The sequence below is a fragment of the Lepidothrix coronata genome, unplaced genomic scaffold (assembly GCF_001604755.1).
Source record: "Lepidothrix coronata isolate B3197 unplaced genomic scaffold, Lepidothrix_coronata-1.0 Scaffold9, whole genome shotgun sequence".
NCBI lineage: Eukaryota > Metazoa > Chordata > Aves > Passeriformes > Pipridae > Lepidothrix > Lepidothrix coronata.
The window spans coordinates 6,922,595-6,934,441 of NW_016690189.1; the positions used below are offsets into that span (position 1 = coordinate 6,922,595).

Sequence of the window (11,847 nt, forward strand, 5' to 3'; positions counted from 1 at the left end):
AAGCTCTACTGAATCCAGAGCTCTCTGAGAAACTGCAAAAAAATGCAGCTCCTGCTACCTGAAATATCTGAACCCTTCAAAATATTCAATGTATTACCTGTTTATGTCTGATCTTTTTGCTCCTGAACTTACACATCTGTCATTATCCAAATGTCTCAGAAGCACATCAGTTACAGACACAGCCAGCTGCCTTATGTGTGAATTTAATTAAATGAGAATATGCAAAATAATATTTTAAAGATGCACAATTTAGCCCATGCTGGCAATCCGACCTTTCCCTTCCGATGCCAATTCGTTCAAGAGGCCAAGCAGTGCCTGCAGGTCGGGGGCAGCGATCCTCACCGGGCACACCGGGCGCTGTGCACGGGGGCCGTCCTCGTCCACACTTCAAGGCCGGGGAAAGCAAAGCTGGGAGGACAAGGGATGGAGTGCTCTGCAGAGCCATTCTCGGTTGCAACAGTCATCGCAATTAATTAATTTACATATTTATTAACATAATACTTTTCATTCGACAATTTCTTTAGTAGAAGGCACTGCCTGAGGCTGTGGGCTCTGGATCTGGTTTCCATCTGTCCTCCAGCGGGAAGGCGCCCGGGTGTGACGCTGCCCTCCTGCTCCCTTCTCACTCGGGCTCCCGGTGCCGCCGCGGCCCATCCAGGCCGCCGGCCCTGAGCCCCGGGCGCGCCCCCGAGCGCGCGTGCCCGCGAGCGCGCGTCTCCGCGCGCGCAGCTGCCACCGAGCGCGTCTGTTCGTGCGTGCTAAAAATAGACGGGAGAGCCTGACAACTGCGTTCTGATTGGCTGCCGCTGAGGAGCCGGCAGCCAATGGGGGCGCGGGGAGCGGCGGGGCGCGGGGCTCGTGGCGCGGCGGGACTCGGGGAGGATGCGGGCGGGAGGTCTGCGGGAGCCAGCGGGGATTGTTGGAGATGCCGCCCTCGGCCCGGCCGCAAGCGCAGCCGTCCCCCCCTCTTCCCTCCTGGCACCAGCAGCCGCGGGCCGCCGTCGCCCTCCACCTCCCGCCGGTCTTTGGGGGCCGCTGCCCTCTCGCGGCGCCGCCGAGGCTGCCGCCCCCGCTCCACTCCGGCAGGGGGCGGCCGTGGCCGTGTCGGAGCGTTCCCTTCCTCGGGGTGCCTTGGAGTAAACAAAGGCAGTTCCGTGGAAAGTGGAGCTCTTTAGGTGAATGCGTCACCAGTCTGTTTCCATGTATTTCGTACATCCTGAAGACATTTCGTGCGCTTCTGTGTACTAAGTAGTACCTGCAGTGGCAGAGAAATAAATCAGGGAAGCAACTTGGGATGAAAGAACAAAAATGAAGTAAAAATGTTTTTTTCCCGTGGAATTACTGTTAAACCAGTTGCAATGGAAGATTAGGAGAATGCCCTCATATCTATACAGTGAATGCATCAATCTGTACCATAAATTAATCGAATCAGTAATTTCACTGGAAAGAAGCATCAGCATTTTCTATAAATATGGTTATACAAAGATATATTAAAAATAAAATTTGCTAATAAAATTGATAGTGCTTTGTAGTCCCAAAAAGTGCACTGGGGGAACTTGGAAGGCAGAAGCAAGAGCTGATTATAAGGGTGCTGCGTCCTAATTTATTCAAGCACTGAATAACACCTCTGAAACTGTCAAAGTATGTCACAGTCTTGAGCAGTGTTTTGACTTTTATATCTCTTTTCCCAGAACCTCTTTTTCATGGGCGCCACACAGACTAAGCATCACAGAGGTGTGAGTCCAAGTGTAGCAAAGGTAAAAACAGTAAAGAAGGGAAATGAAAGAAGAATTTCTCCCGAATAAATTTGTATCTTTTGATTTTATCTGAGCTTGTGCTTTAACTCACGGTGATAGAAGGAAGCAAGCAGTTCTGTGTTCTGGTCCACTTTAAGTTAAATGCTTTGAAACTTCTAAAAATCATTATTATCTCTTGCTGTTACATTATGCACAGATAGCCTTGAGTACCTGAGCATTATCTTGTCCATATGAGCTGTTGGTGTCAACTTGTAATTTACATACTAATTGCTCGCAATCTTTAGCAGTAGAAAAGTGAACTGTCCACAATTCAAAGGATTTCTTAATTATCAAGGAAAAGTACTTCATGGGGAAGAGTATGGCCAGTAATTATCTACTGCCAAGTGTCAAAACACATGTAAAATGAATGTTAACTGCCAGCAACAGAAGGAAGCTGACTTCTTCTGTGGCAGTTTGAGGCTTCTAGCATGAAAAAGAGAATAATTGGTCACATGTTCTATTAGCTTCAAATGTAATAGTATTTTCTGTGTGGTGATGGCATTCAGGAGATAGCGTAATAACTCTGGTGCTGTAAATTCAGAGGTGCAGGCTACATACAGAGGGACCATTCTCCACATGGGTTCTGAGCACTTCTGAGGGCTTATATCACACCTTGCCACTGGTGGGAGTTTTCCTGTGTGCACACAGTCACCCTTCCTCTCTGTGGGCAGCAGCAGAAATTTGTTGGGTTTTAACCAGTCCCGCCACCTGATCATCCTCTCCTGTGTCATCACCACACAAAGCCAGAACGAAAGGGTTAAGGCTTTTTAGTAGGGTAAATGTTCGTATTTCTCTTGGATTTAACTGGAAGATTTTTCATGCAAGTCAAAAATGTGAAACTTCTTTAAATTTGCCCTTTTGCTGTATAAGAGAGTCCAGCTGGTTTTCATTTTGCTGCGTGCAGCTGCAAATACTTCCAAAGTTTAGAAAAGCATAGTAACTTGGTGATCTGTGCCTAAAAAAGTTTATACTGACTTTTAATACAATATTTGAACACTTTCAGTACCACAACTTGAAGATCTTTCAAAGCAATAGAAATAACCTTTTAGATTAGTCCTTCAACAAGAACATCTTCAGCTTTTATTGATTTTTTATAGATTGCTTAGTAAACTTTTAACTTCTTTTTGCAGATTAATCTCACTTATATTTTTAATTTGTTTCTTAATCTTTGTCATACATTTTATTTCCAACACTGTTTCTTGCAGTGTCATGTATAGCTTCAGTCTCTTACCTTTTATAACTTCTGAATAACTGTTTTGTGGTGACAAGTCTTGCTGCATATGTGCTGTTAATGTAAATGCGATATTTTGTGTTGATTAAGGTATAAAGTTCTCGAGGGCATCTGTTCAGGTTCAGATGTATAATTTCTTTTATTAGAATGTTTGACTTCAACCTTTTCTGAGGTGCTTGTATTATATTTTCTTTACAGTAAATCCCTCTGGTTGCTTTTCTGAGAGTTTTAATTATAATGCTGTCTCTAAGACAATTATGTAATTGTTTTCATTTTCTTTCAGAATTTGGTAATTATATCAAAAAACACTGAAAAATGCATCAGCTGCAATATGAGGAAACTCAGTCACTAAAAGAAAAAGTACCTAGAAGAGAAACACAGTTGAGAAGATTCTACTAATAACTGACAAATGAAATAAAAATGAAAAAGAAATAGGGAAGATTGAGCTTTCTGGACTCCTTCAGACTATTGATTTAAATTATAAACTTTCTGTAGCTTTGATAATGGCAAAAATGTGATGCTTCAGTGAAAATTTATAAATATAGTTGTAGTAGTTAAACATTTCCATAAGTATGGTAGAATAGAGTGCTGAAAGGACAGGTGTTTTATAATTTTGTTTTATAATTTTTCGTATTTAATATTTTAAAGATAGATTCTTTTTCTGCTCTCCCTAGTTCTAGCATTGCCCCAGTCACATGTGTGTACTTTTCATGTTTTATTGAAACAGATGGCATATCTCCTCCTTCCAGGCTCAGGCAAGGGGGGCGTAGGAAATCTGGTAGGATTAAATTATTTTGAAACAAGAAGACATCTTTCTCATATCCCATTTCTCATACACCTGTTAGTCTTTCAAGCAGGCAGTGACAGTAAACACTCAGAAACAGGGAGCATGTTTCAGTGGTGGTGTTCTGAAAACCCTGCACTGTTCAGTCCCTATGACTACCTGTTTTTCAAAAACAGAGTCTAAAAGTTAGCAGCTAAGCTTGACTAAGCTCAACAGTAATACTTTTAACAACCAAAAAGGCAGCAGATTAGGCATTTGTTCCAGCTCTATTAGAAAACCTCTCCCCTAAATCCACCAAAGTCACACAAGGCTCAGTGCTTTTGCAAATCAGGTCATTTCTTAAAGCATATAAACATGAGTTCAGAAGCCTGATTTTCAGTTTTTCATTGTGAAATTGTTGAACAAGCTTAATTTTTACAGAAATACTAAAAAGTCAGGGTTTCTAGAATTTAATATATGTATATGTGCTCTGGAGAAGACTTGGAATGCTATGAGTAAAATGTATTTTTCTGGCCTCTGGTTTCTGTATATGTGCTGGTTTAAGAGTTAACCAGCAGGGGTAATGAACCCAACTCAAAGGAGAGATTATAAAATCAGAATAACAATTTATTAAAATAATACAGTAAGTACAATCATACAAACAAACAATTGGTCTTAACCCACAAAACCCAAATGTATAACCCAGTACCTTGGGGGCATGAACAAAGTGGTGTTCCCTAGGCCCCGCTTAAGTCCAAAGTAAAGGGAGAGGGGAAAAACCTGCTGGTGGGAGAGCTGTTGCAGTCTGGTCAGAAGCGGTGATTGCAGTCCAGCTGAGGTTGAGAGCGACGAGCTGCAGTCTTCCTTCTGGATCCCACGAGTGGTTGAAAAGTTCTGAAAACTCCAGGTTTATATATTCTCCAGTTCAGGCAGGAATGGTCAGTTCTTTCCCTCAGGGAGTTCCATAAAAGGTAAGAGCATCCTCCTATCTCACAGGCCTCTTAACACCTAGTTTATAGCCTGAGGAGTCAGGCTTTTTATGGGCAGAGGTGCTAATAGTCTATTGACAACAGTTTCTGGGAAATGGCATGGAAGGCTATAGAATACACAGTTTTGGGTTACACCCATACCGTGATGAACTCAGCTGTCCTAACTAGGACCGTATATATCATACATACATGCATGAAACATTATCCATCAACCATGCAGTGCAGGACATGTGAGTGAAACAGTAGTGGCATGTCTGGAAGTCCAGATGAAAAAATGGCTTGAAACAGTTAGAGTTCCTGATTCAATCAGAGGTTTCAGATACGGTTATGCTGCCAACAACAGTGAGTGTTCAGGCAAGCATTTATGCTGTTTGATGAATTCCCATTCGATCCTGCAGGAATGTCTGTTCAAATCCATGTCTGAGATACTTACATTTCTATCAGAGTAGTGGCAATAAGTATTTTTAATGTTAACATCTACTTTAACACTTACTAAAGTAATACAATAGTTGCATAAAATGTACAGGACGTTTTATTTGGGGCCTCAGTCCTACTCTACTACTAGTAAAACAGATTTCCCAGCATGGGGAATTCTCTATTTCTGTCAGCATACTTGTGCAAATAGCTTAGAACTTGATCATGGAGTAAACCTGGTCAGACAGGTTGTCCTCTTTCCTCATGTGAACATTCACCATAGAATTGAGATCTTCGGAACATGTTGTAAAAACATTTTTAAAATGTAGTGATTCTAAAGCTAAAATTCACATATAGATTTATGATAATGAAAGTTCAAAATGAAAACTAGTACCTGCAATTTAACATATAGGTCAATCTCTGACTTATAGTGAAACTCAAAGCGAAACCTATCCTGGTAGTCATGAATGCCCAGCTTCTTCATGTGACCAGGGAAAGGATTAAATGGGTCAGGGGTCTGATTTAGTAAAACAAATCCTGTTTTCCCACAGGTTTCTAAGGACCTTGTTGGTGAATACTGGATTGTTTTGAGAGGCAGAGCATCAGAAATTTGAGCTGGCATAATGAAATGTTTGCAGTTCAGAGCTGTGCATCTCTAACTCCAAGTCACATGGCTATGATATGTGGCCCATAGCTAATCTGTGGTGTTCCGTTAAACAACAAAATTGGTACTGTTTTCAGTTTCAAGGCTGGTGAGCAATCCATGAGAAACTTGAAAAGATTCACTGATGTTTGTCCTTTGGCTCCAGAACGTGGGGAGTTGGTTTGAAGGACTAAAGTCTTGTATGTGTTTTTTAGGGGCTTGAACATGCTTGTGTCAGGTTACATTTCATATCAGAAATGTAATAACTACAATCAAATGTTTCTCTGGTTTTTCCATAGCCACATTTTAAAGTTGTGCTGTAGTTTTTCTCATAAAACATACTTCAGATATCATATTTTTGTTCGGCTTTCAGCCATTCAGCTTCCAGTGAGCAGCCACTGTTGTCAAAGTGCCAAGAAGGTGTCAGTACAAATTCACATTTGAGAAGGCAGAAGATCGCATAGACATGTTAAGATTCATTATTGATCAGGACTTTGTCTCCACAAACTCAGGTTATTATTTTCACTGGAGTCAGGAGTCATACTGCCTGGATGAAGAAGTAACTTGGATCTTATCCAGCTATTGATATTTCTAAAGTAATGATATGGCTCTAAATCTGGCCGCAACGATGCATTGCCTCACCACACAGATCTTATTACATGTGCCTGTCATTAGTAATGCTTCTGACTTTGACTTTTGAATGCCTTGAACACAGAGCCTAGTGGTTTTCATTTTAATAGGTTCTGTGTGCAAGACAATCCTTTTACTCTTGTATAGTGTTGCCAGTGGATTGCTTACTGCTGACAATCATGCAAGAAAGTTGCTGGATGTGCAAAATGTGCTGCTTGGGGGAATTGTGCAGTACCAGAATACTACTATGTAAACAGGTAATCTGCACTGGTTTTCACCACAAAAGTTCTGAATTTAATATTAAGGTCAAAATGACATGTCATCCTCATAAAAAATTCTGATTTCTCATATTCATAAGTATCTCTGTAAGACTCACTCAGCAGTATTATGGGCTAATAAAAATACCTACTGCAGCAAAGAGGATTCCAAAGTCACTGGTCCAAAGTTGCTCTTTTCTTTTTTAGAGCTTGTATGAGTTGATGGAAATGTCACTGAGCTACAAAATGAGTAATGAAACCTGGATTTGGTCTGGTGTTTTTGGCTGCTGAGGAGCATGCCTCCCTCAGTTCACACTGTGTGACAGCACCTGTACCACTGCGGGAATACTTGTGTTGCTACAGAGCTCTGGCAGAGCAGACACTGCAAATCCACTCGCACCTCCTGCACTGTGAGGCTGAAATGCAAACTGAGCAAGGCCAAAGTGATGTTGTTTGGAGAAGAGGTGGTCTGAAAGCCAGGGTATTTTTGCCTTTTTTTACCCACATGTGCTACCATCAATGCAGTGCTCATGTGATTTCTTAGTCAGCCTAGATAATCAGATGCCAGGTGATACTCCTTTTGCACTGCTGGACAATATTTTAAGTAAAAGCGTGATGGATGAACTGTGTATGTTTGTCCCTTCAGGTGAGATTCTTCTCACTAAACTTAGATACTTGCTTTACAGGTGCCAATTCTAGGTCACAGCCATCTCATTGTAGTATACATGCCTATGTATAGTGTACTGTTGTATGCTGCAGTATACAAGTGAACTATTGTAGATGTCAGCATTTGCTACTGTAGGTACTCATATTGATTTTTTGAATCCCATACTCCAAATTAATGCAAAATATGACTACCTTCCACTTTATTTGCTTGCTTGCTTGCTTGCTACTTTACCATGAGTACTTTCCTTTATTTTTGATTCCCATCAATCTATTTGTGATGAGCAAGCCTGTCCAAGAGCTTGGTCTTCAAGTTCATTAGGAAAAGAGAAGGATGTGATTCTAAAACTAATTCTCTCTTAACACTTCTCAGACTAAACTCACTTTCAGGGATCTTGTCAAAGCCTGATTTTGGAAGGAATTTTTTTGACGTCACATTAATTCCATTTGGGATATGTGTGATAATAGGAAAAAGAATAATTATTAGTATTACATTATTTAAAGGTATACCCAGGCTTTCTGCTATATGTGTGTCTCAAGGTTCTTGTATATTTTTTATTTGTGTATGTGTTTTGGGGCTGTTGCCTTTTGCTATTTGCCCTGTGCTCATGCATATTTCATAAGTCAACTAGCAGAGTCATCACTGTAAATATAGTAATTTATTCTTTTTTATTTTATTTGGCATGAGGAACAGACCTCCAAGCATAATTCTAGCTTTATATGTCTTCTTAAATATATTCTATGCATAGTATGGATTCAGTAAACTCTTTGGCCTGGTCGAAAGGATTTTCTTTTTTTTGTTTTTCTTTCATTATTTTAAATGAAGGTAAAAGAATACAATTTAAAACTGTCCACTAGAAATATTCATTAGTCATTATTAGGGTTCATAATAGCAAGAGTCTTGGCTTTATTTTATTTAAAATATTGAAATATCACTTAGACAAAACCTGAGCAAACCAAATTGTGTCAATGCCTTGCTTCCTGGAGTCTTGCACTTCACCCACCACAGAAATTAGAATATGGAAAAAATAAAAGTCTAATAGCAATGAGATAAAATCAGCACAATGGAAAAAGAAGATAATTGCATTGCTCAGCTGTCACGAGGCCAGCATAAAAAAATTAAATTACTCATCTTCCATCTCAGGCACAGCCTGCTCAAACATACATATATAATTATTTATTTGTATGGGTTTGATTCCTTAGCAAAATGTCACTACTTTATAATGTGGTTTAACCACTTGGGGATTCTGTTCAAAGAGTTCATTTATAGTTTTATCACTGAACTACAAAAAACTGTTCTGGGCTCTAATATAATTAAGTTGCATGCAAGTGTTTTATTATCTTTAAGTCTTACTGTGTATAAGTACATGAATTCAAAGACAACTCTCCTGCAAAGATAAAATACAATATGCAATGAACAAGGGCTGCTTTCTAGTGAAGGCATATTCCTTACCAAACCACTCTATCAGGCAAGGGTGTGCTCAAGACCCAAACATCAAAAAATTTTCATATAACAATATAATTTTGACTTTGGAGGTAAGTGAAAAATTGATTTAGACCATTTCTCAAAAGAAAAGGATTCAGCTTTATAATTCATAAGTGTGTTTTTGAGAGTTTTAACCATGATTTTATGAGCAAAATATATAAAAATTGCAATATACAACAATGCTGTAAAGAAAAACCACTGGTATAAAATCTTTTAATAATAGTTGCCATTGATTTAAATATTTTGACAAAATGTGATACTCCCACTAGGTGGAGAGTCTGAAATAAGAAAGAAAGATTTTCTGGGTTGGAGGTGCAGATGTACTTTTGTAGAGAGCCTTTATGCAATCCTCAAGCTGAACAAAGTATAACAGTTTTGTCTTATAGAACTTAAGGTTAAGGCTGAGCAAATAGAATTCATACTCATTTTCATGCAAATTTAGCGCTTTTTTTCTTTTTTTTTTCCTCGATTGGGAGTCATTCCTGGTTTTTGGACAGTGTGTTAGTGGTTGGTGTTTGCAGAAGTTACTTGGATAAATTTGAATTTTCAGCCAGTGGGTTATTTACAAACTGTTTGCTTTGACTGTTAACCCTGCTCTATTATATATTTGCTTTGGTTCATTCTATGGAATCTAATTAATCAGCCTAAATTCCAGTGTGTGCAATGCCTACCAGTGCAAATGAGAGGAACCCTTTTGCTTCTCTGACTGGCATCAGAAAGTGCTTTGGCAAATCATATTGCACTGGCATGCTTCAGCATCTTTTTCTTGAAAGAAAAATGAGGAAAAAAGATAAATCTAGTACAAAGAGATCTTTTTGTGATGTTAGTAGCAGATCCAGGAAGTTACTGTTAATATAGGAAACTTCCTGAGCTCTGGGAAAGTCACACCCTGGAAGATATCAGGATTACAGAGTGAAAGTAACTGTAAACAAAAAACTTGCTGACTTGCCATTTTTTGTCAATTCCAGCAAATATCTACTCACAGGCAAGGATCATGTGTAGTGACCCACTTCCTAGAACTGATTTTCCCTCCTTTTATTTTTTACAAACCTTTTGAAAAATTAATTCAAAGGGAATAAAAAGGGTAATGTTGTGGTTGAGCATTCTGTAATCTAACTTGACTGAGGAAGTGGCTGTTTGGTACGAGTTCCCTCTCCAGTTAAGAAGGGAAAACAAGCAGCGTTAGAAATTAGTTCAGCCAGTGCAATACTAGGTCTGTATGATAGGTCCTTTGAGGCTATACATTTCTTTCTCCAAACTAGAGGTGGAGAAAGAGCTTACTTAGATGTAGATCCTCAAGTTATATGAGATGATACCAATGCCAAAAGAGATTGGGAAACTGGCATAAGTTCAGTACAGACCCACCAGTGTAACCAAGGGGCTGGAGCACCTGCCCTCTAGGGAGAGGCTGAGGAACTGGAGCTGACTCAGCTGCGAGCAAAGGTGGCCTTTTGGGGGCTTATGAAGCAGCCATCAAGAAGATGGAACCAGGCTCTTCACAATGAGGCAACGTCTGCAGATTGAAACAAGAGCAACTGAGAATATAAGGAAAAATTTTCATGGTCAGACCAGTCAAGCAGTCCCTTTCAATCTGAATTGTGATTCCTCTTTTACTGTAAGATCTGACTGTCCAGGTCAAATGTACTGTTGAGTGAGTTGTTGGATCTCCACTAGTGTCTTCTCTCTCATGAAGTCATTAAAATATTCGAAAAGGAAGTTACATTGCTGCTTTAAAAACCATTTACACAGTCCACTATTGGAAGGTCCTCTATGGCAACTGCTCTGTTTGAGAGCTGTTTATTGTAAGCTCATTTCACATCCTTATGAAGGTGTGACATTACAATATTCCACTGTTTTCTCTATTTTGCCGTGTTTAACTTAACATTTGAACTATATACACCAGAGTTTACTGTGACTTTTATAAGCTTTTTAATAAAAATGTTTGCCTGATCATTTTTTAGTCTTTCTACATGTAGTGTCATTATTTTCTCAAGGGTCAGCTGACGTAAATGTTTGAACACAGGCATCTTGACATGTCATGTTCTTCTCCTCTTTTCTGTCTCTGAAGTTCCCCTGTTAATGTGTGTTCATTATTACTAAGATAACGAGTTTACTACCAACCCCAAAGTAGGTCACAAATAAAACAAAGCTCTTGTGGCCTCTATGAATCATATCCCCCTTAAAAAAATACCAACTTCTTCACCCAAAATTCTTTGTCCCTCACAGTAGAGAAATCAACCTGTCATTGCTAAAAAAAACCAAAGTCAATAGGTTAGAAATGTATCCAGACACCTAAACCTGTCCACTACTGCTATTTCTTTTTCCGGAGTTTGTTAATTTTGTCCAGTTTGTTATTTTTATAGTTTTCCCTGAGTTTCTGTGTGAGAAACCACTATGTGCAGTTTAGCATACGAAGATACTAGCAACAGAAGTAAGCTGCAAGTCTCAGACTTCAAAACCAGGAACAGAAAATGCACTCTGAAAGTCAAAATCAAAGTGACAGCTTAGCCATGAGTATTCCACTCCTGCTTCTGGAAAGGTGAGATTCTGAGGAGAGATACAATGCACTCAAACAGGATCAGCTTCACATATTTATTGACAGCTGAAATATGGCAAATACAGCCTGGGAAAAAAAAAATAAATATTTAATTCCACCTTTCCTTTTAAACAAAATGCAGTTCAATTCTTGTTTCATGAGTGGTGGGGTGGCAGGAGGAAGACCTTCTCCTTGCATTATTCTTTCGATGAGATGTTATGCTTGGGGTTTAGTACAAGGTAGTAGAAGATGGATCACCTAGAGAGGCGAGACTGAGTCCTGGGTCTGTGAATAAACCTGTCTATTGCACAGGGCAATTAGACATTTTACTTTACTGATCTTCTGTTGCCCCTCTTATACTTTGCTTGTCTACTTTTATAGGAATACATTCAGGAAAGAGATGTAGTCTGGTTGGTGTTTGTTGATACCCTCAAAAGTT

At 39.5% G+C, this 11,847-nt stretch overlaps 1 long non-coding RNA gene across 1 annotated transcript; it reads left to right on the forward strand.

Annotated features, from left to right (window-relative positions):
- Window positions 1-840: 840 nt before the first annotated feature.
- Window positions 841-4,336, forward strand: LOC108492215. Its single transcript, XR_001873039.1, has 3 exons — window positions 841-1,175; window positions 1,692-1,757; window positions 3,311-4,336. It is a non-coding gene; the product is annotated as an uncharacterized LOC108492215 (long non-coding RNA).
- The last annotated feature ends 7,511 nt before the right edge of the window (window positions 4,337-11,847 follow it).